Raw genomic sequence first — 26,879 nt, 5'->3', positions numbered from 1 at the left:
TAGTGAAGACACCGATACACTTCTTCTGCTCAACGCATCCGCCACTACATTGGCCTTCCCAGGGTGGTACTGCAGTGTGAAATCAAAATCCTTGAGAGTCTCCATCCATCGTCTCTGGCGCATGTTCAACTCCTTCTGATCAAACAAATATTTCAAGCTCTTATGGTCGCTGAACACGGTGAACGTGCACCCATATAAATAATGCCTCCAGATCTTTAATGCAAAAACAACCGCGGCAAGCTCCAAATCATGAGTAGGATAGTTCCTTTCGTGAATCTTCAATTGTCTCGAGGCATAAGCCACAGCTTTCTTGTGTTGCATCAGAACACATCCTAACCCCTGGTGGGATGCATCACAATAAACTTCATAGGGTTCTTCTGATTGCGGTAACACCAATACAGGTGAGGTCGTCAATTTCCTCTTCAGTAACTGGAAGTTTTCTTCACACTTCTCCGTCCATGCGAACGGTTGATCTTTTCTGGTAAGTTGTGTCAGTGGAGCCACAATCTTAGCAAAACCTTCGATAAACCTCCTGTAGTACCCTGCCAGTCCCACAAAACTTCGTATGTCAGTGACAGTCTGAGGCTGTTTCCAAGCAAGAACCGCCTCAATCTTAGCCGGATCTACAGCGATTCCTTCCTTGGTTATCACATGTCCCAAGAAATTCACTTTCTCTAGCCAAAATTCACACTTCGACAGATTGGCATACAATCGCTTCTCGCGTAAAATCTCAAGAACTTGTCGCAAATGTTCTCCATGCTCTTCTTCGGTCCTTGAATAAATCAATATATCATCAATGAATACCACCACGAATTTATCAAGGAACGAATTAAAGATCCTGTTCATGTAGTCCATGAAAATTGCCGGTGCATTGGTAACTCCGAACGGCATAACCAGGTATTCATAATGTCCGTAGCGGGTTCTGAAAGCTGTTTTCTGAATGTCTCCTTCCCTTACTCGGATCTGATGGTAACCCGACTTCAAGTCAATCTTCGAAAATATCGCGGCCCCTCTCAATTGATCCATCAAATCATCGATTCGTGGCAAAGGATAACGATTCTTGATAGTTGCCTTGTTGAGCTGTCTATAATCCACACATAGGCGCGAGCTTCCGTCCTTCTTCTTAACTAGCAAAACTGGAGCACCCCATGGTGATACACTTGGTCTGATGAATTTCTTCTCCAACAAGTCTTCAATTTGGCCTTTGAGCTCATTTAATTCCAATGGCGACATTCGATAAGGTGCCATTGAAATGGGTCCCGTTCCTGGGTGCAAATCAATGAAGAATTCCACTTCTCTTACCGGTGGCAATCCTGGAATTTCCGTTGGAAATACATCCCGATACTCGTTGACAAGTATCACATCTTCTATTTCCACATTTATCTTTGCCTCTACATTTGCTAGAGACAAAAACTCATGAGTCCCTTCACTTAGCGACACTCGGAGTTTGTTAGCAGCTAAATACTTAACAACTCCTGGTTCGGGGAAAAGAACCAATTTCCGAGCACAATCCAAGATCACATAGTGATAAGACATCCAATCCATACCGAGGATGACCTCGAGTGATTGTAGCGGTAAACAAATTAGATTAACCAAGAAATCCCTATTCTGAATAGTCATTCGACAATGTAAACATGCTGAATTTACGGTTAAGGTCTTAGCAGGCGTGGAAACAACCAAATCAAAAGGTAAAGCAGACACAGATAACTTCAAGCGATTCACACAGTCCATAGCAATGAAGGAATGGGTTGCCCCCGAATCAAAGAGTGCAGTTAGAGTGTTACCTGCAATCTCACAATCACGCTGAATCAGATTACCAGATGGATTTCCCTCTTCAGCATTCACACAATAAATGCGTCCTCTAGCAGTAGGACGGGTAGCCCTAGCTACATTCACCACTGGTTCCACCTTTGGAGCCGTGCACTCCCTTGCCATGTGCCCCGACTTCTGACAATTGTGACAGATGGGGATGTTAGTGGTACAAGCACTAGCATAGTGTCCTTCTTTCCCACATCGGAAACATCGAAGCACTTGCCCCATTTGCCTTCCGAAATTCTGGTTCCCTGGGCGACTCGGTCCACCGTTGTTATTCTGGGGGCGATTATAAGGTTTAGCCACTTGTTTTCCCCTATTCTGATAAGTCGCCCGACTAGGGCCTCCCGAATTAAAATTCCCAACTCGGCTAGCCCTCTTGTTCTTCATATCTTCCACTTCTCTACATTTCTCTACCAGCGCTTGGAAACGTTGAATTCCCAAAGGTAAGACGGAATCTTGAATCTCATACTTCAATCCGTCTTGGAAACGATGACACATGAACGGTTCATCAATTTCTTCACGGAAGAACCTGAAATGCCTCGATAGTGATTCAAATTTAGCAGCATACTCGCCCACAGTCAGGCTCCCCTGGTGAAGTTTCAGAAAGTCGTCACCCAACTTAGTCCTGGTACTCATCGGAAAGTATTTGTCTAAAAACTTTCTTTTGAACGATTCCCAGTTCACCTCCTCGTGGGCTGCTCCCATCAACAACCTTGCACTCCTCCACCAGTATTCAGCATCCCCTAGCAACATATACGTGGCATAGCTGACCTTCACTCCAGCCTGGCAGTTAATCATATCAAAGATTTTCTCCACTTCTTGGATCCATTGATCCGCCTTCTCTGAACCCTCATCCCCCTTGAACTTAGGAGGATTGTAACGACGGAAGTCTTCCAACCCTCTTGATTCTGCAGCACGGATCTCTCTTCCCCTCTTTTCAAGATCCCGTTGAGTCTTGGCAGCGGTCTGTGCAGCGACAGAAGCAGCCATGTTGTTCATAGCCTCCGCCATTTGGTCATTCCTAGCGTTGGCTCTCGGAGCGTCATTCCTTCTGGGCGGCATGGTTTCCTATAAGAACCATCATCAAGTAGAGTTTTAACACTACTTCAAATAATTCTAAACTAACGTCCGACTAACAACACACAATTAAATTGGACTTGACAACTCAAGTCACCTAAACCGACACATGATCAGATAACAACTCCTAACTTATAGGTCGACCTACAATCTATAACCAAGGTTCCACAGCTCCCAAAGAAAACTAAACCTATGCTCTGATACCACAATGTAACACCCCGTTTTTCAAAGCGAGGGTATATTTTTTTTTTTCTAAAAGTAATTAAAACGAACAAAGAATAAATCAGGAAATGCTTTTGGATAAATAATTGAGTCATTATAATTTACAAGCAGCGGAAAAGTTTCTCCAATTACAAATCCAAAACATTTCTACATAAACATCAAATGGTACATGGGACCCATTCAAAGATGATATAAAACTGATAATATTTGTATAAGTACAGTTTTCCAAAACTAAAATACTCCAAACCAAAAAGAAGGACCCCTAGTCCCTATACATCATCCTAATCTGATCATCCTACCAAAAACTATACACCCTGAGTAATCTCCACGCGCCCCGTGAGATCCTCCTAACACAACCGCAGTCAAGCATTCCCATCTCCATCCCTGTCCGTAGGGTACGAACCAGTAGGGCCGTCCTGACTCTCATCTGAGGGCAAAGCCCAGATTTCCACAATAGTGTAAAGGGTCACCAACCAGAAAATAACAGTTAACACATAGCAATTAAGTTTTTGAATGCTCAAAACAACTTTTTAACTAAGCATGCACCTTAACAGGATTTTCAATGTGCGAAAAGTTCATACATTACATTGCCAATGAAAATGAAGGTAAAATGCAGTTCTCGATCTCCTAATTAACACATGATAAAACAAAACATGGATAGATTCATGAGCAATTAATCATACAACTAAAAATGAGGATTTTCACTGAGCCAATCGATTGGGCAATCGATTGGGGTGAAGATTTTTAATGAAAACAGAATCCTGGGCTGAATTCAATCGATTGGTAAATCGATTGATTGGTTCCTGAGCCCCTGGTTTCGAGCCAATCGATTTCCTAATCGATTTGGTGAGGGATTCTTAATGAAAACAGAATCCTGGGCTGAATTCAATCGATTGGTAAATCGATTGATTGGTTCCTGAGCCCCTGACTTAAGGCCTAATCGATTGGGCAATCGATTTCTTAACTGATTCCTTTGAAAATTGTTTTCGAAATCGATTGGCTAATCGATTTTGTGAATTGGCCAAGTCCCTGTTTACCCATCCAATCGATTGGGAAATCGATTTCCCTGATCAGTTTTCCAAAAATTCATGAATTAACCTAAGTCATTCCTAATCAAGTTCACCACTTAACACTTAGCAATTTCTACGCGATTACTACGACACACAAAGGTTCGATAACCATCATACTCACACACAATACACAACACATAGCACTTAACACCTTCATCTCAGTTATCACGATAAATCAAAATTCGAATCACTCAATCATAAACTCAAATCAAACATGACTCGCGTGCCAGGCACCCTAATGCAATGCGTATATGCCAAAATGCATGGACTCGGAATTCCAAACCAAAACCCTCCTCGAAGGGCCGTAAATCATAATTGTACCGCCTATCGCAGGCCAAAGTACCAATTACCGAGGTGCCACCTATCACGGGTCAGCACGATTTACTAAAATGCGTAAATCATAAACGTACCACCTATCACGGGTCAGTACAGTTTACCGAGGTGTCACCTATCACGGGTCAACACGATTTACTAAAAGAAAAAGCGGGAATCGTAAATGTACCACCTATCACGGGTCAGTACAGTTACCATGGTGTCACCTATCACGGGTCAACACGATTTACTAAAAGAAAAAGCGGGAATCGTAAACGTACCGCCTATCACAGACCAGTACTGTTTACCTAGGTGCCACCTATCACGGGTCAGCACAATTCACCAAAAATGTAAATCGTAAATGTACCACCTATCACGGGTCAGTACAGTTACCATGGTGTCACCTATCACGGGTCAACACGATTTACTAAAATGTAAATCGCAAACGTACAACCTATCACGGGTCCGTACAGTTTACCAAGGTGTCACCTATCACGGGTCGACACAATTTACCAAATGAAATGCATGAGCATACACAGACTCCATTCACAACAATCGTTAAGCAAATGCAGATATTAAAAGATTCCCCATTTTTAATACCCATTTAACTTAAACGACTTTCAAACAACATTAATTAAATAAGTCATTAAGAGATTCCCCGTTCTTAATACCGATTTAACTTAATGATTTTCAAAACAAAACGTTAAGCAAACAGTCATATTAAGAGATTCCCCATTCTTAATATACTTTTGACTTAAACGGTTTTCTCGCAAAACATTCAGTAAACGAGTCATTAAGAGATTCCCCATTCTTAATACTCATTTACCGAAACGATTTTCAAAAACGATAGTTAAGTAACCGAGACATTAAGAGATTCCCCATTCTCAACGCCCAGTTAACTTAAACATTTTCCTCAAATACACATTAAGTAAACCGAGGTATTAAAAGATTCCCCATTTTTAATACTCGTTTAACTCTAATGGTTTTCAAATTCCACAGAAACAAATTCAAACATACTTTCACATTCAAACCATAATTCACAACAACCACACCAATTAACAAACATCAAGTTTCATTTACCCATAATCATACACAATGACATTCAAATTCATTTACCACGAAACATTCATCACTATAAACAAAACCTAACTCTTAGGGTTTTACCCATAACGCACTAGTTTGGTTTTTCCCCAAATCGATACATTTAACCCTAACAAATTCCTTCCCACACAACTACAGATAAGTCCCTAATGCAAGCTAGAAGTTTGGAAGGAGCCCTTACCTCAAAGTTAGCTTTATCGAGTGTTTCCGGTTCCGCGAGAAATTCCGGTAAAATCTCCGCTCGCAACGCCGCTTCCAAGTTAGTGCACTAGCACCGTAGCACGGAGGTGAGCAACTTTCCCTTCTATCTCTTCGAGAAATGAGGTTTGGATCTAGAAGAAACGGAGGGGTTTGTGTTTGGATCTCAAAAACCGTATTTCTTCGTTTTCGAATCAAAGAGGAAGAGTGGAGTTACGAAAACCTTGGTCTAACCCTCACCCAACCTTGGGTCACTAGCTTTGAAGAAAAGGAAGCAACGAAAACGAAAAATGGAGGAAGGATGGATTTTGGGTTTATGCTCACGTGAGTTCAGAGGAAGGAGATGGAAATTCTGAGTTTTCCTTCCTTTCTATTTCTTTCCTTTGCTTTTCCTTTCTTCCTTTTTCCTTCCTTCCTTTATATACTATTTTCTTTTCATTTTCCTTCCTTCTAGTTTTCCTTTCTTTTTCCCTCCAAGCAAACATATATATATATAATAAATATAACTTAACAAATATCTCAAAATCTAGATATTTATTAAATTACCGTTTCACCCGAAACGCCTTAAATTCTCCGTAAAGTATTTACCGCAGTTAAATTCAACTTATTTATCGACGAGAAATTCTAATTGGCATCGAAATATCATTTTGATTATAAAATTCCAAAATATTATTAACTTTGGCCTAAAAGCCTCCGATCCAAAAATCCAAAATATACCAAAAATACATAAAAGGGTACTTTAAAATTATGGGTCTTACAATCACCTGTAAGAATCATATCATCGACATACAACGAAAGTATAATGCGACCATAAGTTGTAGACCTTATAAACAATGCATAATCATATTCACTAGAGTGGAAACTAAGAGAAGTGATCACTGTAGAGAATTTCTCATACCAAACTCGATGAGTCTGTTTAAGACCATATAAAGCAATTTTTAACTTGCACACTTTCTCCTGATTATGAGAATCTCCTAGTGGAGGGACCATATAGACTTCTTCATGAAGCTCACCATTTAAAAAGGTATTTTTGACATCCATTTGGGAAATATGCCATTGACGAATAAATGAAACTGCAATAAGAGTACGGATAATGGTCATCTTGACTACAAGAGCAAAAGTTTCTTCATAATCCATATCATATTGTTGTGAGAATCCGTTAGCAACAAGACATATTTGATAGCGTTTAACAGACCCATCAGACTTAGTTTTGATATGGTATACCCAACGAGACCCAATAGCTTGCTTTCCAAGAAGAAGATGTACTAATTCCCAAGTATCTATTTTGTGCAAAGCATACAGTTCTTTTGCCATAGCTTGTTGACAAAGAAGAACAAAAATAACCTCTTTATAGGAAAGAGGCGCAAACAAATTGTGAATAGAGGTTAAGAAAGAAGCAAATGAAGTTGAGTAAGTGGAATAAACAAAATCGGGTAATTAAGTAGACTTACAATGACGATAGGGGGAACGAGAAGGCGAAGACAGAGGATCATCAATCGTCAGAGGTGGTTGGACAACAAAGGGGAGAAAAAGGATGTCATCATGTGGAGTAGTAGTATTTGTCATGCAAACAGATCAATATGAGTTAGTTTTGAACTCTTAGTAATATGAGAATTAGAGGAAACAAAGTAAAATGAGATGTGCTCAAGAAAAACAATATTACGAGAAACATATAGTTTTCTTGCACGAGGATCATAACAATGATAACCCTTGTGACCATCCCCATAACCAAGAAAAACACACATGGCAGAACGAGAAGACTTTCAAAGCATAGTAATCAGGGATATAAGCATACAATTTTTCAAAGGGAGACAAACCTGATTTGATAGACGATGGAGTTATATCAATAACATAAACAACAGTAAGAGTAGTATTAGTACAAGATGTCTTGTGGAGGGGACCATCATAAGCAAGTAATTCAGAGAATTTATTAGAGGTATATTCACCACCTAAATCACAACGAAAACATTTTATAACATTAATATTATCTAACACACCTTATCCAACACAAATTGGAAAGTATGCTTGGTGACTTTCTTGTGCAGAATCGGCACACCAAGATATTCCACATGTCCTTAGTGGATTGAATCCCTAAAGTACCACTCAAATTTTGTTTTTTATGCCACCCAACATTATTAGAGAGAAAATATCTAGATTTCTCTTTACCAACTATTTGACATGAGCTTTTGCAAAAGACGTCAAGAATAGAGGAAATAAATTCCAATTGGTCCATAATGGCGTCACCGAACAAAATTAGATAATTAGTGATGGAAAAATGAGAAATCAAATGACCACTTTAGAAATCTTGACCAGCTTCCACATAAGCTGATCAACCAAAAGAAAAACCAATGGAATAACCTCTCAATACATAAAATAAATAAATACGGATGTGAGCAAATTATTCAAGAGCTTCGCCATTCTGAAGGACTTTCATTTTGGATGACAAAATATATTAGATAATACTTAGTCCCTTATTTTGAGTTAGTCTTTAATCAAAAATTTGTTAGGTTATTGGGGAATTATTAGGACTTAGTTATTTTTCTATTTTCACAATTAGTTAGATTGGTATACCTACACCATCTATATAACTCAGATTCTACTTTTGTAAACAATTGAATTTTCAATAACAATAATAATAATACTGAGGTTATTCATTAATTCTTGTTTTTTTCTCTAATATGGTATCAATTGATATTTTCATAATTTCTCTCCCACCTTCTACATCCAAAATTTCCTAATTTCCTCTCAACCCTAAAACTTCATTTCTCTTCTCTATTCATCCATGGCCACAAACTATGAGTCTGATCACAAGTCCACCATTCGTTTTTCCAATGAAACAAAAGATGAAAAAGATGCAACCAAAAATACTCATAGCCTTTATTATCGTCACCCTAATGAGAATTCGGACGTCGTTCTTTTTGCCCCACCTCTGAGCGAAACCAACTACTACAATTAGAGCAAATCGAAGAAACACACTATCTCTTCCAAAAACAAACTCGCTTTCATCAATGGCGTTTACGACAACCACCGTCAATGGATTCATATTTCGAGTTGTGGGATCGGTGTAATAACATGGTTATTTCTTGGATCACCAGGATCTTGTCGCCTCACATTACTCATAGCAAGATTTGCTTCCATAGTGCACGAGAATTTTGGTCTGATCTTGAAAGTTGCTTCACAAAAGGTAATCCCTTTCGTTTTTCTTATTTACTCAAAGATTTTCACTTGATCAAATAGAAATCATGATACGGTATAAGTTATAATATAACTATGAAAAAATGTTTTCTTTAATAGAAATGAAATGAATGATTATTTGTCAAGGAGTAGATGACTTACATGTTTGGACTCACCTTATGATATTTGATTATGAGAAATTTTTATGATCATGTTTTGTTAGCTTGTGGCAATATATATTTAATGCATTCAATGTATTATATCTTCAACTTGAATATATTAAAAAGAGAATTATAATTTTAAATTGAGATGCTTATTAAATATAGTAAAAGGTAGAATGACATAAAGGTTTGTGTATGTGATAATTGAGATGCTTATTAACTGTATGTGATATAATGTTAAGAGATTAAAGGGCAATAATGTCATGGTTTGGTGATAGTTGATCAATATTATTAAGAATATAAAAAGAATTAGATGTTTGATGTAAGTCATGACTTGTATCATACCTAATATAACATATGTTGTTATATTTTTGACTCGGTATACAAGCAATCCAAGTAAAGAACATTATCATGCTATTAATAAAGTATTAAAATATTTGAAACAATCAATTAGCTATAATTTAATCTATAGTCGATATCCTTCAGTTTTAGAAGGATATACAGATGTCAATTGGTTAAGTCATCTTGAGGATCATGCTTCCACAAGTGGATGAATCTTCAATCTTGGTGGAGGTGAAATTTCTTGGGGTTCAAAGAAATAAATTTGCATTACTAACACCACTATGGCTACAAATTTATTGCTCTAGCTGCAAATAGTAAAGAAGTTGAATGACTAAGAAATTTGTTGTATGAGATACCAATTTGGCCAAAGCCAATGGCACCAATATCCATATATTGTGATAGTCAATCCACACTATCAAAAGCATATAGAAAATTATATAATAAAAAATATAGACATATTGATTTAAGACATAGCTATGTAAATGATTGAATGGAGTGATATCCATAGTGTTTGTAAGAACAAAAAAGAACCTTGCAGATCCTTTGGTGAAAGGTCTGACAGAGGACATATTGTTGAAGACATCATTAGGGATGTGATACAATCTCATATCTAAATAATCACGAATGGTGGAAACGATCAACTCACACTTGAGTAACATCAAGTTTTCAGTTCAATGATGAAAGTACACTATTAGAGTAATTAAAGTACTTGACAATAGATATATTCCAAAGAGTAAAAATACTAGGACCATAAAATAAAAGTGGTAGAATGAGGTATCCTCTTATTGAACATATAGCATATATTTGCTGCAATATATAATTATGGGTGTATTTCTGATATAGACCACCTATATGAGAATAAAGTGGGCCGCTTTATAGAGTTCAAGGGTTTGACTCTTAAATTCTCATGAAAAAGATATGAGACATAAGGCTTTATCAAATGTGTCATCTTTATAATTCGATCAATGATACCGAAATTTCATGTGTGAGTTATGCACATTTGTTCTAATGAACGATTGGTTCATAGCTTGTCTACCAATTCATTCGGGGTGAGTGAAAACATAATTTACTTAGTAATGGTTCAAATCATAAGATACCTTTATCTGAAACTATGAGATTTCTAGAATAACAAATTTAGATATATTTTGAAAATGTTGCGGGGTTGTGAGTGGAATTTCCAAAATGTATTTGGAGTTCTCTAATAGCTATACTAATGTAGCAAAATTAAATAACTTAATGTATCACTTGGTCAAGTGGTTGTAATGCTTGGGTTTAATGATTCTTTGAGATATTTATAGCACTGGTATGTCACATCTTAGGGGGATTCCTTCGAGATCAAGTCCATAATCACATAAATGTTGCATGAGCCATAGAATTTTTGCATAGCAACTGTCTGCTAATATGTATTTTGCTTCAGTAGTGCTTAGAGCCACACATGCTTGCTTTTTACAGGATCATGATACTAATGTGTTACCTAAGATATGGCAAGTACCACTTGTGCTTTTTAGATCTGTTTTACATCCTGCATAGTCAGAATCAGAATAACCAAGTAGATTACATATACTGTCTTTTGGATCCCATAAGCCAACATTGGTTGTTCCTTTCAAATATTTCATTATTCGCTTTATTGCTACAAGATGTGATTCCTTAGGATCTGCGTGAAACCTTGCACATAAACAGACACTGAACATAATATATGGTCGGTTGGCCGTTAAATATAAAAGAGAACCAATCATACCTCGATATTTTGATATATCTATTGATTTACTAGTTTCATCTTTATCTACATAAGTTTTGGATCCCATAGGAGTTGTACTTTCTTTACAGTTGTCCATTTCAAATCTCTTTAACAGTTCCTTATAGTACTTTTCTTGATTGATGAAAATGCCATTTTTGAGTTGCTTGATGTGAAGTCCAAGGAAATAATTTAACTTACCCATCATAAACATTTCAAATTCTCCTTGCATAATTAATGAGAACTCTTCACATATTTTATTATTGGTTGATCCAAATATGATATCGTCAATGTATATTTGAACAAGTAAAATGTGATCCTTAGTCCTTTTAATGAATAATGTCTTATCAACTTTACCCTTTTCAAATCCCCGTTCACATAGAAAGTTACTTAGCCTATCATATCAAGCTCTTGGAACTTGTTTCAGACCATAAAGGGCTTTCTTTAATTTGAATACATGTGAAGGATTCTTGAAGTCTTCAAAGCCGGATCGAGAAAAGGAACTTGTTTCAGACCATACACTTCCTCATTAATGTAGCCATTGAGAAAAGCACTCTTGACATCATATGAAATAATTCAAAATCCATAGAGCAAGCATAAGCAAGTAATAATCGGATTGCTTCTAACCTTGCTATTGGAGCAAATGTTTCTTCAAAGTCGATCAATTCTTCTTGGTTGTATCCTTGAGCAACCAATCTTGCATTGTTTTGAACAACTATACCATTTTCATCTAGTTTATTCTTAAACACGCATTTGGTACCAATGATGTGTTTATTGCCATGATTTGGAACAAATTCCCACACGTTGTTTCTTTCAAACCGGTTTAGTTCTTCTTGCATGGCAAGTATCCATTGATCGTCCTTAAGTACTTCACCTATCTTAGAAGGTTCTATTTGATAGACAAATACCATATTCAAACAAGCATCTTGGAGTTTGGGCATTGTAGTAACTCCTTTGTTGATATCACCTATGATGTTGTCAATGAGGTGATCTCAATGAGTTTTCCATTCTTGAGGGAGATCATTATGTTGATTTTGCTGCTCAATATTGACTTCATTCTTTTGAATTTTATTGATCAACTTGATTGTCTTTGCTTATATCGTTACTTATAAAATCCTCATCATCACAAGAGACATTTTTATCATCTTTCAAGGGGTTAGATTCATCAAATGATACATGCTTAGATTCTTCTACTAACAAAGTTCTTTTATTAAAAATTCTAAAAGTTTTACTAGATAAGGAATAACCAATAAAGATACCTTCATCGGCTTTCTCATCGAGTTTTCCAAGATTTTCCTTACCATTATTTAGCACAAAGCATTTACACCCAAATATGTGAAAGTGAGAGATGTTTGACTTTCTACCATTATGGAGTTCATATGGAGTCTTCTTTAGGATTGGTCGAATTATTACCCAGTTGGATACATAACAAGATGTACTTACAACATCTGCCCAAAGTTATTTTGGTAAACTTAAGTCACTTAGCATGGTTCTTGCAAGTTCCACCAATGATTTATTCTTTCTCTCAACAACTCCATTTTGTTGAGGTGTTCTTGGTGTAGAAAAGTTATGGAAGATTCCATTTTCTTCACAATACTCTACAAAAAAAGCATTTTGAAATTCTCCTCCATAATCACTTCTTATTGATACAATTTTGGTTGCTTGTTCATTTTGGACTAGTTTGGCATAATTTTTAAATTCTTTAAAAGCTTCATTTTAATTTGCCAAAAATAAGGTCCAAGTGAACCTTGAGAAATCTTCAACAATTACTAGTCCATATGAATTTCCACCAACAATAAGAGCATGTAGGAATAGATTTACTTCTATATTTAGGCATATGAGACTTCTTTTGAACAAAATTGTTCTTAGAATAATGATGATCATTTTGCACAATTATAACTTTCTTTTTGTTGAATTGATCACTTGCCTTAACAAAGATGGTTTTACTAATACTTCGTTTATCAAATTTTGAATTACCAAGACCACTCTTGTCATTGGAATATCTTTTCATATTAAGAATATTTTCTAATCCAACTTGTCCCTTTTCATATATTTCAATGACACTTTTAGTTGGAAAATTTAAAAAAAAAAAAGAGAATCACAGTTATTACATGTAAAATTTTGCTTTAATTTTTCAAAGTCTTTTTCCATAGTATCAATTTTTTCTTTAAGAGATGAAATTTGTTTCTTTTGAGTTGACATTGTTTTGCACATAATTTTACATTCCATAAGTAATTCTTTTTTGCTTCTTGAGCATCATTATAGTCAATAAGTATTTCATTATTAGCATCATTATTATGAGAAGAATCTTTGTTACTAAGCTCTTCTTCTTCATCGGATTGGTGTGATGCCATCAAAGCAACATTTACATATTCGTCAGTTTCTGAATCTGTGGATGAACTGACTTCATTGTTCTTTCATGCTATATAGGCCTTTTTGAATTATTTCCTCTTGAGAGAACTTTTCTTGAAAATATTTGGACACTCCGCTTTTATGTGACCTTGATTGCCACACTCAAAACAAGTGAAGTTTTGATTTGTGGTGGAGACATCCTTCTTCCTGAAAGTTTTCCTTTCTTAAAATTTTTATCGTTCTGAAGGAACTTACCAAATTTCTTTACTAAAAAGGTGATGTTCTTATCTCCATATGAATTCTCATCATTGATTTGCTCTTTTGACTCTGTTTTTAAGGAAATGTTCTTTGGTTTCTTTTCTTGAATTTCATTCTTTTCTAGCCTTCCAAGTTCAATTTCATGTTCTTGAAGTTTTCCGAAAAGTGCAGAAAAAGACATCTTTGATAGACTTTTCTTTTCAGAAATTGTCGTTACTTTAGGTTGTCAAGCCCTTTTTAATGATAATAGAACAAAAAGGTTCAATTCATCATTAGTGAAGATCTTGCCAAGCGCCGTCAAGTGGTTGGTCAGATGAGAAAATCTTTTCTGCATGTCCAGAATAGATTCTTTGGGATGCATTCAAAACAATTCATATTCTTGAGATAATGTATTAAGTTTAGAACGTTTTACCTCAACAGTTTCTTCATGAGTTACTTCAAGAGTATCCTAGATTTCTTTGGCAGTTTTTCAATGAGACACGTGGAAGAATTCGTCCATTCCAAGTGTCGATTGTAACATGTTTTTGGCCTTTTTGTCAAACAACACTTTCTTTTTGTCATAATTTGTCCATGAGTCTTTTATCTTTGTTTCCTCTTTATTGTCGATGACTGTTTTCGGACATAGAGGGTCATTTTCTACTGCATCCCAAATATCATCTCTTTGTGCCTCAAGATATGCTTGCATATCTTACAGAAGTCATAGTATTCTCCAATGAAGAAAGGTGGTTTATTGCTACTACCACCATCTCTAAAAACTGGTTGTGTTGAAGCCATGAATAAAGATTGAAAAGCCAATTTCTAGAACCTGCTCTGGTACCAATTTTTAGTACAGAGGCGCACATAAGAGATGGTGAAGTAGGTGTTTAGAAATTTTCTGGTTTTTAGAGACTTTAGTGGATTATTTTTCTGAGTAGGACTAGTGTATGAAAAATGCAAATGACAGAAAAAATAAAGAACACAACGATTTATTCTGGTTCCCATTTCAAACCAAGGGTATATCCAGTCCTCTTGCACACCACAAGGGATTTTCCACTATTGTTAGAATAAGTACAAGTCTAACTCTAAGACTTTTGTTACAAACTTCTAACAATCTGCCTAAGATAGCACACCACTATCCTAGTTTACAATAGTTGAAAAAAGTACACGACTTTCCACAATTTACACAATAACTTGAATGGTTTTACAACAATGATTTTGACTAAAATCAAGAGGGTATAACAATTGAGTACAATGGTAACAATCTAATATAATTTCAAGTACAATAGAGAATATTTCTCAATGATATGACAATGTAAAGTATGTACTTGAAATATAAAAGTAAGACTTTGAACAATTAAAATATTTTAGAAAGTTTGATCAAAGTTATTCTAGGATTCTTGTCAAGATTGTTAACTTAAATCTGAAACTAAGAAGTATTTATACTCCTTAGACATCATTGCAGATCAGTGACAATCATTCATAGAGGTTTGATGAACATATGCCATGATCCAGATTGAATCTGAACTGAAAAATTGCATTGATTCGCAGTTGTATTCGGCTATAGCTTGAGTGTAGTCGAATACACCTCTGTAACGTTCAGATTTATTCAAAATTTCAAGCTTATTTTCGAATACAAATCCTTGTAGTTGAATACAGATGACTGACTTTTGCCACTAACTTGATTTTGTATTCGGCTACATCATGTTGTAGTCAAATACAAAAGTGCAGTTTTAGCTACTGACTTGGTATTTGAATTCGGCTATAACATCTTGTAGTCGAATACAGATATGCAGTTTTTGCTACTAACTTGGGTTTGTATTTGACTACATCATGTTGTAGTCGAATACAAATGTGCAGTTTTTGCTACTGACTTCATATGTATTCGGCTATACATATATGTAGTCGAATACAACCTTGACTTTTATAAAAAACTTGATTTTCAAACATTTTTCATGCAATTTGACATTTTGAAAATTCTTTTGATGCATATGCTAAAATAAAATGTTCTAATGTGCATTTGAAATATAACAATATTAGATTGCATCATGTACCTTAAATTATGAGTCTTCTAGCATATTGATAATAGTTGACTTGATTGTTGACTACACTTTGAACTTGCAACTTGATCATTTTCCTTGGTCTTTGTCTTCATAAAAAACATAAGTATTTTTCAAGTATGATACACACACTTTGGAATTTATTTGTGCAATAATCATTATCATCATTTTCATTTTCTTCTTGTTCATGAATTGTAACATACCCTCAACAAAAGAGTCATCATATTCAAAAGTTACCAATTACTACTATATGAGATTTCCACTAGCCTTATTCATACTAGTGTTGATAAACACAGACGAATACTTTTGTGTTCATCTATTAGTTTTCTAGTACGCTAATATATATTATCCACAGTGTAAAAAAAATATTGTTCATAAACCATAATATGTTTGTAATCTTTATTTTTTTTTAAATATCATTTATTATTATTAGTATAGAAGAATATATACCATTAATTACTCAAAGCCACGTGGGGTGTATGATTGGTGGACCAAGTCAAACAATACAGGCTCACTAATGAAGCACGAGATGAGTTTTATAAGTTGGAATTCGAGGTCTGGTTAATTTGAGGGTAGTTTTTCAGTTAAAATATCAAGTTCGGTACCACAAATTGAATGCTATATTTCTGTTTTTTCTTATTATGTTATGCAATTTTAATTCGATCAAATAAAATCGAGGAAAATTATTGGCAGATCATTATGTTTTTCTGCAGATTGTTCAAAAAATTGATGAACTGTTAATCAATTTTGGTAACAACTTGTTCAATAAGCCATTTTCTCAAAGCTAAATATTATAGCCACTCTTATATACTCTTCTTGTTTGAAGTGAACAGTAGAATTGTTAAAATGAGTTAGAGTAGAACTGGTAAAATGAGTTAGAGTAGCACTGGTAAAATGAGTTAGGTTAAATGGACCGATTTATTTGGCCTACATTAAAAATAGAATTGAGTTTGGACCAGATCATTAGACTACAAGTTAACTCACTATAACTAAAAAAATATATTTTTTTTTTTTTGTAAAAAAGTATTATGAAATAATTTAAGATGATTCAAATAATAATTTTTTTATTGTTGTTGTTGTTATTTTTGAATTGACTTTAAATAATAGTTTTTTTGAGTTGGTTTTTAAAACCAAATCGATAGTGTTGTTAATGTATCTATTTTATCTACGTATGTATCTAAATATTTTTTATATTATATATATATATATATATATATATATATATATATATATTTAATTTTAATTTTTCATATTTTAAAATATATAATAAAATATTGATTCCAACTTCACTCTTCTACATTGAATATTAAATACAATTGAGTTTTTTTGCGGTAATTATGTGTGTATTATAATTTTATTTTATTATTTCTATTGTAATAAATAATTGAGAATGTTTTTACGTTTTAATTTTATTTTATTTTATTAATTAAAATAAAAAATATTACAAAAAGAAGTTTATTGAATCTACCGACATTGATGCTAGTGAGTTGTTGTACTCACAAGTGATGGGATAAAGATGGAAGAAGCATAGTATTGTGTGTACTTATTATATTCCTCAAGCTGTCAAGTTGGACTAACTAATTGAACATTGGGCCACGGTCTTATCCTCTTCCAAAAAATATTATAGCGGTAAATATCAGAAGATATTTAATTTTGTTAATTTTCACTTTTTATATTTCAAATTACATTGTAATATTAATCATAAATATATTTAGTAATTTGAAAACAGATTTATATTTAAAGTTAGAGGAAGTAAATACAAGTTTACCTTTCATAAGTGAATAGACATTTGAATTTTTTCTTTGTATTAAAATATTATGGTCATTTTTTATAAAAACATGAAATTATATTGCAAAAATCTTAAAACTTATTTAAAATATAATAATTTTTTTAATTTTGATAATGAAATTATATTTTAACAATTGAATCAAAATCATAATGTTATACATATTTAGAATTTTTGTTTTTTGAAATTGAAATTGTTAAATTTTATTTACGATTTACAATATTGTAAAATAAATTAAATACTCTTGTGTTGATTTCATAACAACTTAAAAAATTAGTCTGCATTGCATATGTGATGAAAAATATCATAACAATTTGAAAAATTGGTCCTCCAATGTTTCCAAAGGGAGAGTATGGAGTAAGATTTAATCCAAACACCCCTGACACCTTGCCCTCTTGGCTCACATAAGCTGATTTTGCTTATTTTGTCTCCAAATTTGAGAAAACAGGCTTCACTGGAGAATTGAACTACTATAGAAACTTGAATTTTGTATTGCAAAATTTATGTAGACAATTTTATTGCACAATTTATGTTAGCAATTGTAATTAAATTTTGAAATTAATATTCCTTTAACTATGAGATTTCTGAGTTTTGTACTGCATTACACAAGATTGTTCAAACTAACACTAAGTGATTGAACATAAAATTGCCTCCTAGCAAAAGATTAATGTATAGAATATACCTCCTAAAAAAAGTTCCATAAAAATGGTTTAAAAGAAATTGTGAAGTCTTAATGTGACAACTTGACTTAATTGTGTTATTTGAGTTGTAGTTTGATGTTGAATTCCATTGTCAACTTGGCTTGATTGGCTTGATTGTGTCATTTGAGTTGTAGTTTGATGTTGAATTCCATTATCAACTTGACTTGATTGTGTCATTTGAGTTGTTGCTTGATGTTGAATTCTAGTGTCAACTTCACTTAAAAATTGGCTCTTATCTAGTGGTTGATGCACATTATAAGAGAAGTTAGATAAAGAATATAGTTAAAAAAATTGTATACATTGATGAAAAACTTACCGGTAACAACTGCAATAATTTTTCTTGCGATTCTTTTTTGTTGTTGTGAGTATCTATTTCTCTTCCTAGCTAATTTCGCAACCCAAGACTTAGGTCATTTTTTATTCTCATGTGAACAATTTCGCTTCTTTATGCCCTTTTCACAACCAATAACGTCCACGTCGTTGCCAATTTCATCATTTGCAATTGATATGGATACATGAATCATTCTACTTGTTTCCTCATTCATATAAATTTTTACCAACATATTATCAATTATTTTAGTGGACTCATCATAAACTTTGGACAAAAATATGTAAGTTTCATGAGATTTTGAAGCTCTGTTGGTCAATTTAATCATTTGAGGACATAATTCATTGGATCACTTCATGAAATGGGCTTTTATCTCTAATTCAACATGTTTCACTTTCCAATCTTGGTTACTTCCCAACCTTGCATCTCTTGTCCATCGTTTTAATATAGAATGTTGGAGAATTAACTTAATATTCATTGCATCTAAAACTTTCAAAGCATGATTGCATAAGATGCCATGTGTCTCAAATTTACGACAATCACAAGCAACTTTTTGATCCATAGGATTTCCCATTACTATCCTCTCTTTTGTGTTATCATAATTTGTAACAACATACAAACCTTCTTTCAAATCATTTATGCAAGTGTATTGATATTCCTCATATTCCTCTTGAAATTCCTCAAAACGTTTTGGAGTGTAAACATTTCCGACTTGTACAAGCATTCGAGCCTTCATCATTTTCAATCTAGGTAGTTTATGTCTTGACTCAAAATCAGCTTCTGACTCATTGTTTCGTTTTCCATTTACAACCCTTTTAAAGTGTGTAAATATTTGTACTAAATTTAAATCTGATTTCAAATGGTTTTTCAAGTCAACATTAAAGCTCTCACTTAATTGAATATATCTCATACCTGTAGTGAATGTTTTCCGAACATAAGCTCATGCCCATTTTTCCTTCAATTGAAAAATCATATGTAGCCACGAATCTTTCGAAACATTATGCTCAACAAGTAACGAATTCCATGCATTAAAAAATTCTAGCCTATTCTTCGTGTAGATCTAGATATAGATGATTTACATGTCTTAGAGCATTTTGTCTTATATGCCAAGTGCACAATCCATAAAATGTTTCTGGCACAACTAAAGAAATAGCCTTAGCCATTGCAGCATCTTGATCTGTTAGAATGGTTTTTGGCTTTTCTCCACCCATTGCTTTGAGAAAAGTTTCAAATAGCCACTGAAAATAAGGAATCATTTCATCATAAAGCAATTCAGCCCCAAAAATGATTGTTTGCTTGTGATTATAAAGTCCAACAAAAACTCTCAATGGTTGATAGTCCTTATTTGTCTTGTATGTAGTGTCAAAAGTGATGACATCTCCAAAGTACCCATAATCATTTATCATTTGTGCATCTGCCCATAATATATTTGTTATTTGTTCATCAACATTCATTTGAAATTCACAAAAGAATGAAGGATTTTCACTTTCTTGTTTGAAATATATCAATAATGCACCCACGTCACTGTAGTACCCCAATTTTGTTCAGCCAGTTAATTTATACTCATAATATATTAATTTTTATGTTGTCTTTATTTTATTTATATTTATGAAATCTTAAAAAAAAAATACATATATACACATTTATGCATTCATAATTATTAACACAAAAAAAATTAAAATTTTAAACATTAAGTCAGATCAAATTACAATATTAAGCCAAATCAAATTACAATTTTAAAAATTAAGCCAAATCAAATTACAATTTTAAAAATTAAGCCAAATCAAATTACAATTTTAAACAAGCCAACCGCTCTAGCCTGCTTCTGTTTTGTTCTCTATTGTTGCCCTTGTCTTGCTAATGCAATATGCACTAGCCTTGCTTTGTAACTCGTTAGAGAAAAATATAATTATATAAGTTAGAGTGTTGTAACTAATTTGTTGTAACTCATTAGAAAAATGATAATTTTATAACTAAATGTTTGATACAAAATATGGAAAAAATGGTATGTAGTGAATTAATTAATGAAAAAGCAATTTCCTTTGCCCCCTTAGCCATTATCCACATGATACAAAGCAAAGAGACAAAATTCTGAGTTTGAAACAGAAAATACTAAAAGACAAATGTGGTTGGATCATGTACAAAAATTAACCAAATCTGCAAATAAAAAATGTTCTTTAACCCAACAAACCAGCTATGTCCAATAGATGAACATAATCAGATAAAAACAAATAGGCTAAAATCATGAATGGATCAAATGTGTGAAATAACTCAGATTATGAGCAAATAAATTAAGCATCAAACATGAAATTGATGGAGAAGGACAAAGGCAAGCAAGAAAGCAACCAGAAAAGTTAAAAAACTCTATAAATACATCTTCATTTATCTTTTAAAAGGGATAAAAAAAGATTAACTCTGTTTAAAAAAACACATACAAAGAAGGAGAATAGGAAGAAATCAGAGGGAGTATGAGTAACAAAAACAAACAGAAAACGCAAAGGTATTTCTCCTATATAATAACTTTGTTTATTTTTTTATTTTCACCATGTAATTATAAGACCAAAAATTCGAACATGTGACCGCCATCGCCACTGAAACGATAATATGAGAGATTAGGTTCTCTCTGAAAGTGGAAACTACGATGGCTAAGAGAGAAAACATGTTTGTTGTGATGTGCATGAGAACGAGTGTATGAGTGGGTCGCTGGGTGTTGTGCTCCAGACCAGGCCTGTTAGTTACTAGCGTCCCAAACTTTGTTCACATATATCCACAATCGATGTCTTCAATGGTGTGTTTGGTACGTGCGATTTATAGACGAGAGAGACCAGAGTGAGAGAAAGAGCGACAAAATACAACACTTCTCTTGTTTGGTGCACGCGAGAAAGGGCGAGAGAGTGTCAATGGTGATTCTATGAAATCAAATGTAACAAGAGTATAGTCGCCTCCCTTGTAACTAGGGTTTGTCTTTTTGATGCATTCTACAACCGCCTCGCTTGTAACTACTAGAATTTGTGTTTTTATGTTTTGACCTCTTTTTTGTTAAGTTAAGTTGGGTTTGGATTTTAAGCAAAAAAACAAAAACCTGCTCATGTAAGCTCAACCCATTAAAAAACTATTTATTTTAAAAAAAAAAGGATTAATTTGCTTCATAATTTAAATATCAATTTTCATAAATAAAAAAAACACAAACAAATATTTCATTAAAGATTAACTAAATGTGATATTTTTTTAATCTTTGAGTTATTAGAACATAAGTTGCGACAACTTGGCGGTTCTAAATCTCATCTTCACATATAAATTAATAAATTAAAACTCGTAAACAAATTAGAAATAAAAATTATTATTAAAGGTTAACTAGAAATTACATCTTTTAATCTATGAGTAGCAAAATACAATTTATACAACCTGATAATTCTAAAACTTATTTTTATAAATAAATAAGTATAAAATCAACTTTTTAAATTTGATTAATTAGATGTGATCTTTTTTTAATCTTTGAGTTGTTAAGACACAAGTTGTACTACTTGGTGGTTTTGAAACTCAATTTTAAAATCGAAAATAATATAAAATATTCTTAAAAGGATTAACTAGATGAGACATCTTTTTATTCTGAGTTTTTGAGACACGAATTGTACAACTTGATAGTCCTAAAACTCACATTTCAAAATAATTTTCAAGTCAAACAAACTCATTTTCTTTTCTTGTCAAAACATTTTTTTATAACAAAGCAAATTTTCTTAAAAAAAAAAAATCAACGCATCCGCATTTTCTACCCAAGAACTACATAGTTATGATTTCTCCATCGCACCGGGAGATACGTAAGAGCAGGATCACATTCTTGTGAAGCACATTGATAAAAATTTCTTTTTTTGTCCTTTATTTCTTAAGCATATATTTATTCCAAAATCATATTAAAAAAATTAATAATAATTGTTATTCATATTTAATAATAAGGAGAACTAAATATACTTAAGTTAATATTAATCCTACATAATGAATTATAGGTAACCGTATTTTAATGGATGTTGTAGGGTGCTAATATCTTCCCTACGAATAATCGACTCCCGAACTCAAAATTTGGTTTCAAAGACCATTTTTTATATTTTTATCCTATTTTTAAGGATTTCCCAATATTTTCCCTATTTGAAAATAAATTTTGGTGGCGGCTCCATTGAATTCGAGAAACACTCGAAATTTTAAGCTGCGATAGTCACCATACTTTAGTGATTGCTTCCTTTTGGTTCGAAGATAATTCTTAAGGTCTTGTCTTGTAAAACCAACAATCTCTATTCCACCGACTTGCATGGACATATATTCATGAAAATATTTTGGCCTCAATCCAGACTCATCTTCCAATACGATTTGTGATGTTTGTGCCTCAGATATATGTTGATGAGAATGAATCATATGAACATACTCTGGCGGCTGAAGTAGGTGGTTATGTTGAGCTACAAAGTCAACAACTTTATATTTCTCAATCTTCTGATCAAGTGAAATAACCATATGTGCTTTACATCCTGTTCTAGTTTCTGCTCTATGCTCCCCTATTGGGTGACCTCATTTATCAACACTTCGAATACCCTCTTTGAAGCATGTGAATCTTCTTGAAGTCAAAATCCCGTCTTTTTTTGTTTTAGTTGCATATTCTCGATGAATACCAAATCCAATTCTTTTACTGTATTCATTATAAAATTCGTAAATCATCGCCTCATATTCAAACTTCATTTCTATGTGTGGTTGACTATTGTCATTACTTTCTGGCACAACGGTGCGACGATGATGTAGCAGTGCAGCGTGTTGCAGAGGTGCGACAATATTGCACTGAGCAGCGGTGCGGTGGTGCTGTAGTGGAGCGACGACAGCGCGACAAAGAGACATAGAGGCGAGCAACACGGGGACGAAAGGTGAACATGTGATGCAAGGAGCGGTGAAAGGAGGATGGAAAAGGAGTTTTGTTTTTCTACGTGTTTTATTTTTTTTAATTAATTAAAACTGATTTTTAGTATTTAATTAAATTTCAACCATTAAAATTTTAGTTGCCATAAGTCGTTTATCTAAAAAAACGAACTTGACAAGAAATGGACGCTGAAAAATGGAAGACATCTTAACTCATATTGGTGCAAAAAGGAGAGAGAAAAAGCAAGTGACCGAAATATTTCTCAAGCAATTTTCTAAAACTACTAATCAGCATTTTCTTATAAAATTAAATTAAATTTGCAAGTACATTTTTTTCGCAAGTGCCACCCATCATATCATATAAGATAACAATGTAATGTTTCATCGATTTGTGCAAGAGAATCTGACCATGATTTGATAATGAATTATTTATCTATGATATATATTTTTATCAATAAAGGAATTTTGGTCCATTAAAATACTTTAATGAAATACACGGGTCACACCCGTTCTTCCCTGTTATATCCTCGTGCTAATTAAGCGCCTCTTGTTTTATAAATATTCTATGTGTTAGACCATCTAAATATTCTAAATGGATCACGCTATAACTTTTTTTTTTTTTTTTTATTCTTGTCACACTAAAACTTAAGTATCTAGAATAAACTATAAAAAAAAAGTATTTCGAAGTTGATATATATTTTATTTTAATTTTTAATTAAACTAATTAATTTTTTTAAATATTATTTATATTTCATTTAAGAAGACGTTTTTAATTTGATATAATATTTTTAGTATAATTAAAAATAATATCTATGGAATAAATATTGGATATATAAGAGATGTGACCTATATAGTCACAGAGTTAAACTTCAAGGAATTCAACCATATTTTAGTTCTGTTTTTGAGTGAGTAAGAAAAATACCTTAATCTAAAACAATCATCAGGAACTTGAGCCATTTTCACATTGCTAAAAACCTCCACAAACTGTTTAAGATGCAAACGGGGGTCTTCAGTTGCGTTCCATTGGTTTGAATTCAAATTGGGCCAATTCAATATTAGGCATCAAAATGTTTGTACCAAAAGTTTGGGGATCAAAGACAACATATTCCCAAAATCATGCAGCCCTGCCATTAGCTGTAACACCCCGTTTTTCAAAGCGAGGGTGTATTTTTTTTTCAAAAGAAATTAAAATAAAACAGAGAAATAAATAAGGTAACACCTTTGGATAAGTAATTAAGTCATTATAATTTTCAAGCAGCGGAAAAGCTCTCAAACCATGAATTCAAAATATTAACATAACAAAAGTAGTACAGTCTTCCAGTTTAAAAATAAACGCAACACAAAGGAAAGACATTCGTTCCCTCTTTGTCAACCTAGTCTGATCATTTTACAAAACAACTAAACACCCTGGGTGATCTCCACGCGCCCCGTGAGATCCTCCTAACGTAGCTGCAGTCAAGCGTTCCCATCTCCATTCCCGTCCGTAGGGTACGAACCGGTAGGATCGTCCTGGCTCTCATCTGAGGGCAAAGCCCAGATTTCCACAATAGTTATAAAGGGTCACCAACCGAAAATAATAGTTAACACATAACATTTAAGTTTTTGAATGCACAAAACAATCTTTCAACTTAGCATGCACCTTAAAAGGGTTTCCATATGCCAAACATTCATAAACAAGGTTGAAAAATGAAGTTTTTAACAAAACAACACTGTTGTATTCGAATACAGCATCTCTGTATTCGAATACAAGGCTGTTTCAGCATTCAGCGGCAAAAACAACATGTTTGTATTCGAATACAACAGTTTGTATTCGACTACACTGTAAGTCAGTAGCAAAACAACATGTCTGTATTCGAATACAACAGTCTGTATTCGACTACACAGCAAGTCAGTAGCAAAATGTATTCGAATACAGCAGTCTGTATTCGACTACACAGTAAGTCAGTGGCAAAAACAGCATGTCTGTATTCGAATACAACAGCCTGTATTCGACTACACAGCAAGTCAGTAGCAAAATGTATTCGAATACAGCAGTCTGTATTCGACTACACAGTAAGTCAGTGGCAAAAACAGCATGTCTGTATTCGAATACAACAGCCTGTATTCGACTACACAGCAAGTCAGTAGCAAAATGTATTCGAATACAACAGTCTGTATTCGACTACACAGCAAGTCAGTAGCAAAATGTATTCGAATACAGCAGTCTGTATTCGACTACACAGTAAGTCAGTGGCAAAAACAGCATGTCTGTATTCGAATACAACAGTCTGTATTCGACTACACAGCAAGTCAGTAGCAAAATGTATTCGAATACAGCAGTCTGTATTCGACTACACAGTAAGTCAGTGGCAAAAACAGCATGTCTGTATTCGAATACAACAGTCTGTATTCGACTACACAGCAAGTCAGTAGCAAAATGTATTCGAATACAGCAGTCTGTATTCGACTACACAGTAGGAAAACAACAAAAATCAGCTTTTTAAAGGGTTTCGAAACCAATCAACACTTACACACAAATCCAAACAATCACACTTAGCAATTATAGAGCAATCACCACGACATCTTGAGTTTCGAAATAGTTTTGCAATCAATCACACTTACGAACAATTCCAAAACATCCACACTTGGCAATTATAACCCAATCACCACGACAACATAAGTTTCGAAATGGTATTGCAATCAAACATGTTAGCACCAAATTCCAAAACATACACTTAACACTTATAACACAATACTACGCAGACAAAATGAACCAACAATTCACAATTTAACAGGGTGTAGTCTCTCACGGACAAACACCTGTGCAGTCTCTCACGGACAAACACAATTCACCAAGAAACGTAAGTCGTAAACGTACTACCTATCACGGGTCCGTACTGTTTACCGAGGTGCCACCTATCACGGGTCTGCACGATTTACCAAAATACACATAAGAAAACAAGACATTAAGAGATTCCCCATTCTTAATTCTCATTTAACTTAAACCAGGGCGTAGTCTCTCACGGACAAACCCATGTGCAGTCTCTCACGGACAAACACAATCCACCAAGGAACGTAAGTGCAATAGATTAAGTTTGGGGTTGTGATGACTCTTCATCATATGCATATTTTCCCACTGTTTTAGTCTTATTTATCCTCAATCATCAGTTAAATTAAGGATTTATTTAATACATTTTGTTGATTTTTGTTCTTTGAGTTAATAAAATGTTTTTTGTTTTTATTTCGTTGATTAAGTAGGAATTTGTCGTAATTTTACATTGCGTTTTGTTTTAGTGCAGTGCTGAATTTTGGTGAAAAATCAACATGACATATGTG

The 26,879-nt window shown here is 33.7% G+C and overlaps 1 pseudogene; it reads right to left on the bottom strand.

The window, feature by feature from the left end:
• Nucleotides 1–18,349: 18,349 nt before the first annotated feature.
• On the bottom strand, nt 18,350–23,546 carry LOC101497507 (protein FAR1-RELATED SEQUENCE 5-like; annotated as a pseudogene).
• Nucleotides 23,547–26,879: the final 3,333 nt, after the last annotated feature.

The sequence above is a fragment of the Cicer arietinum genome, chromosome 5, assembly GCF_000331145.2.
Source record: "Cicer arietinum cultivar CDC Frontier isolate Library 1 chromosome 5, Cicar.CDCFrontier_v2.0, whole genome shotgun sequence".
Taxonomy (NCBI): domain Eukaryota; kingdom Viridiplantae; phylum Streptophyta; class Magnoliopsida; order Fabales; family Fabaceae; genus Cicer; species Cicer arietinum.
The sequence above is the reverse complement of the archived record's forward strand: the minus strand, read 5'-3'. Positions and strand labels throughout refer to the sequence as shown.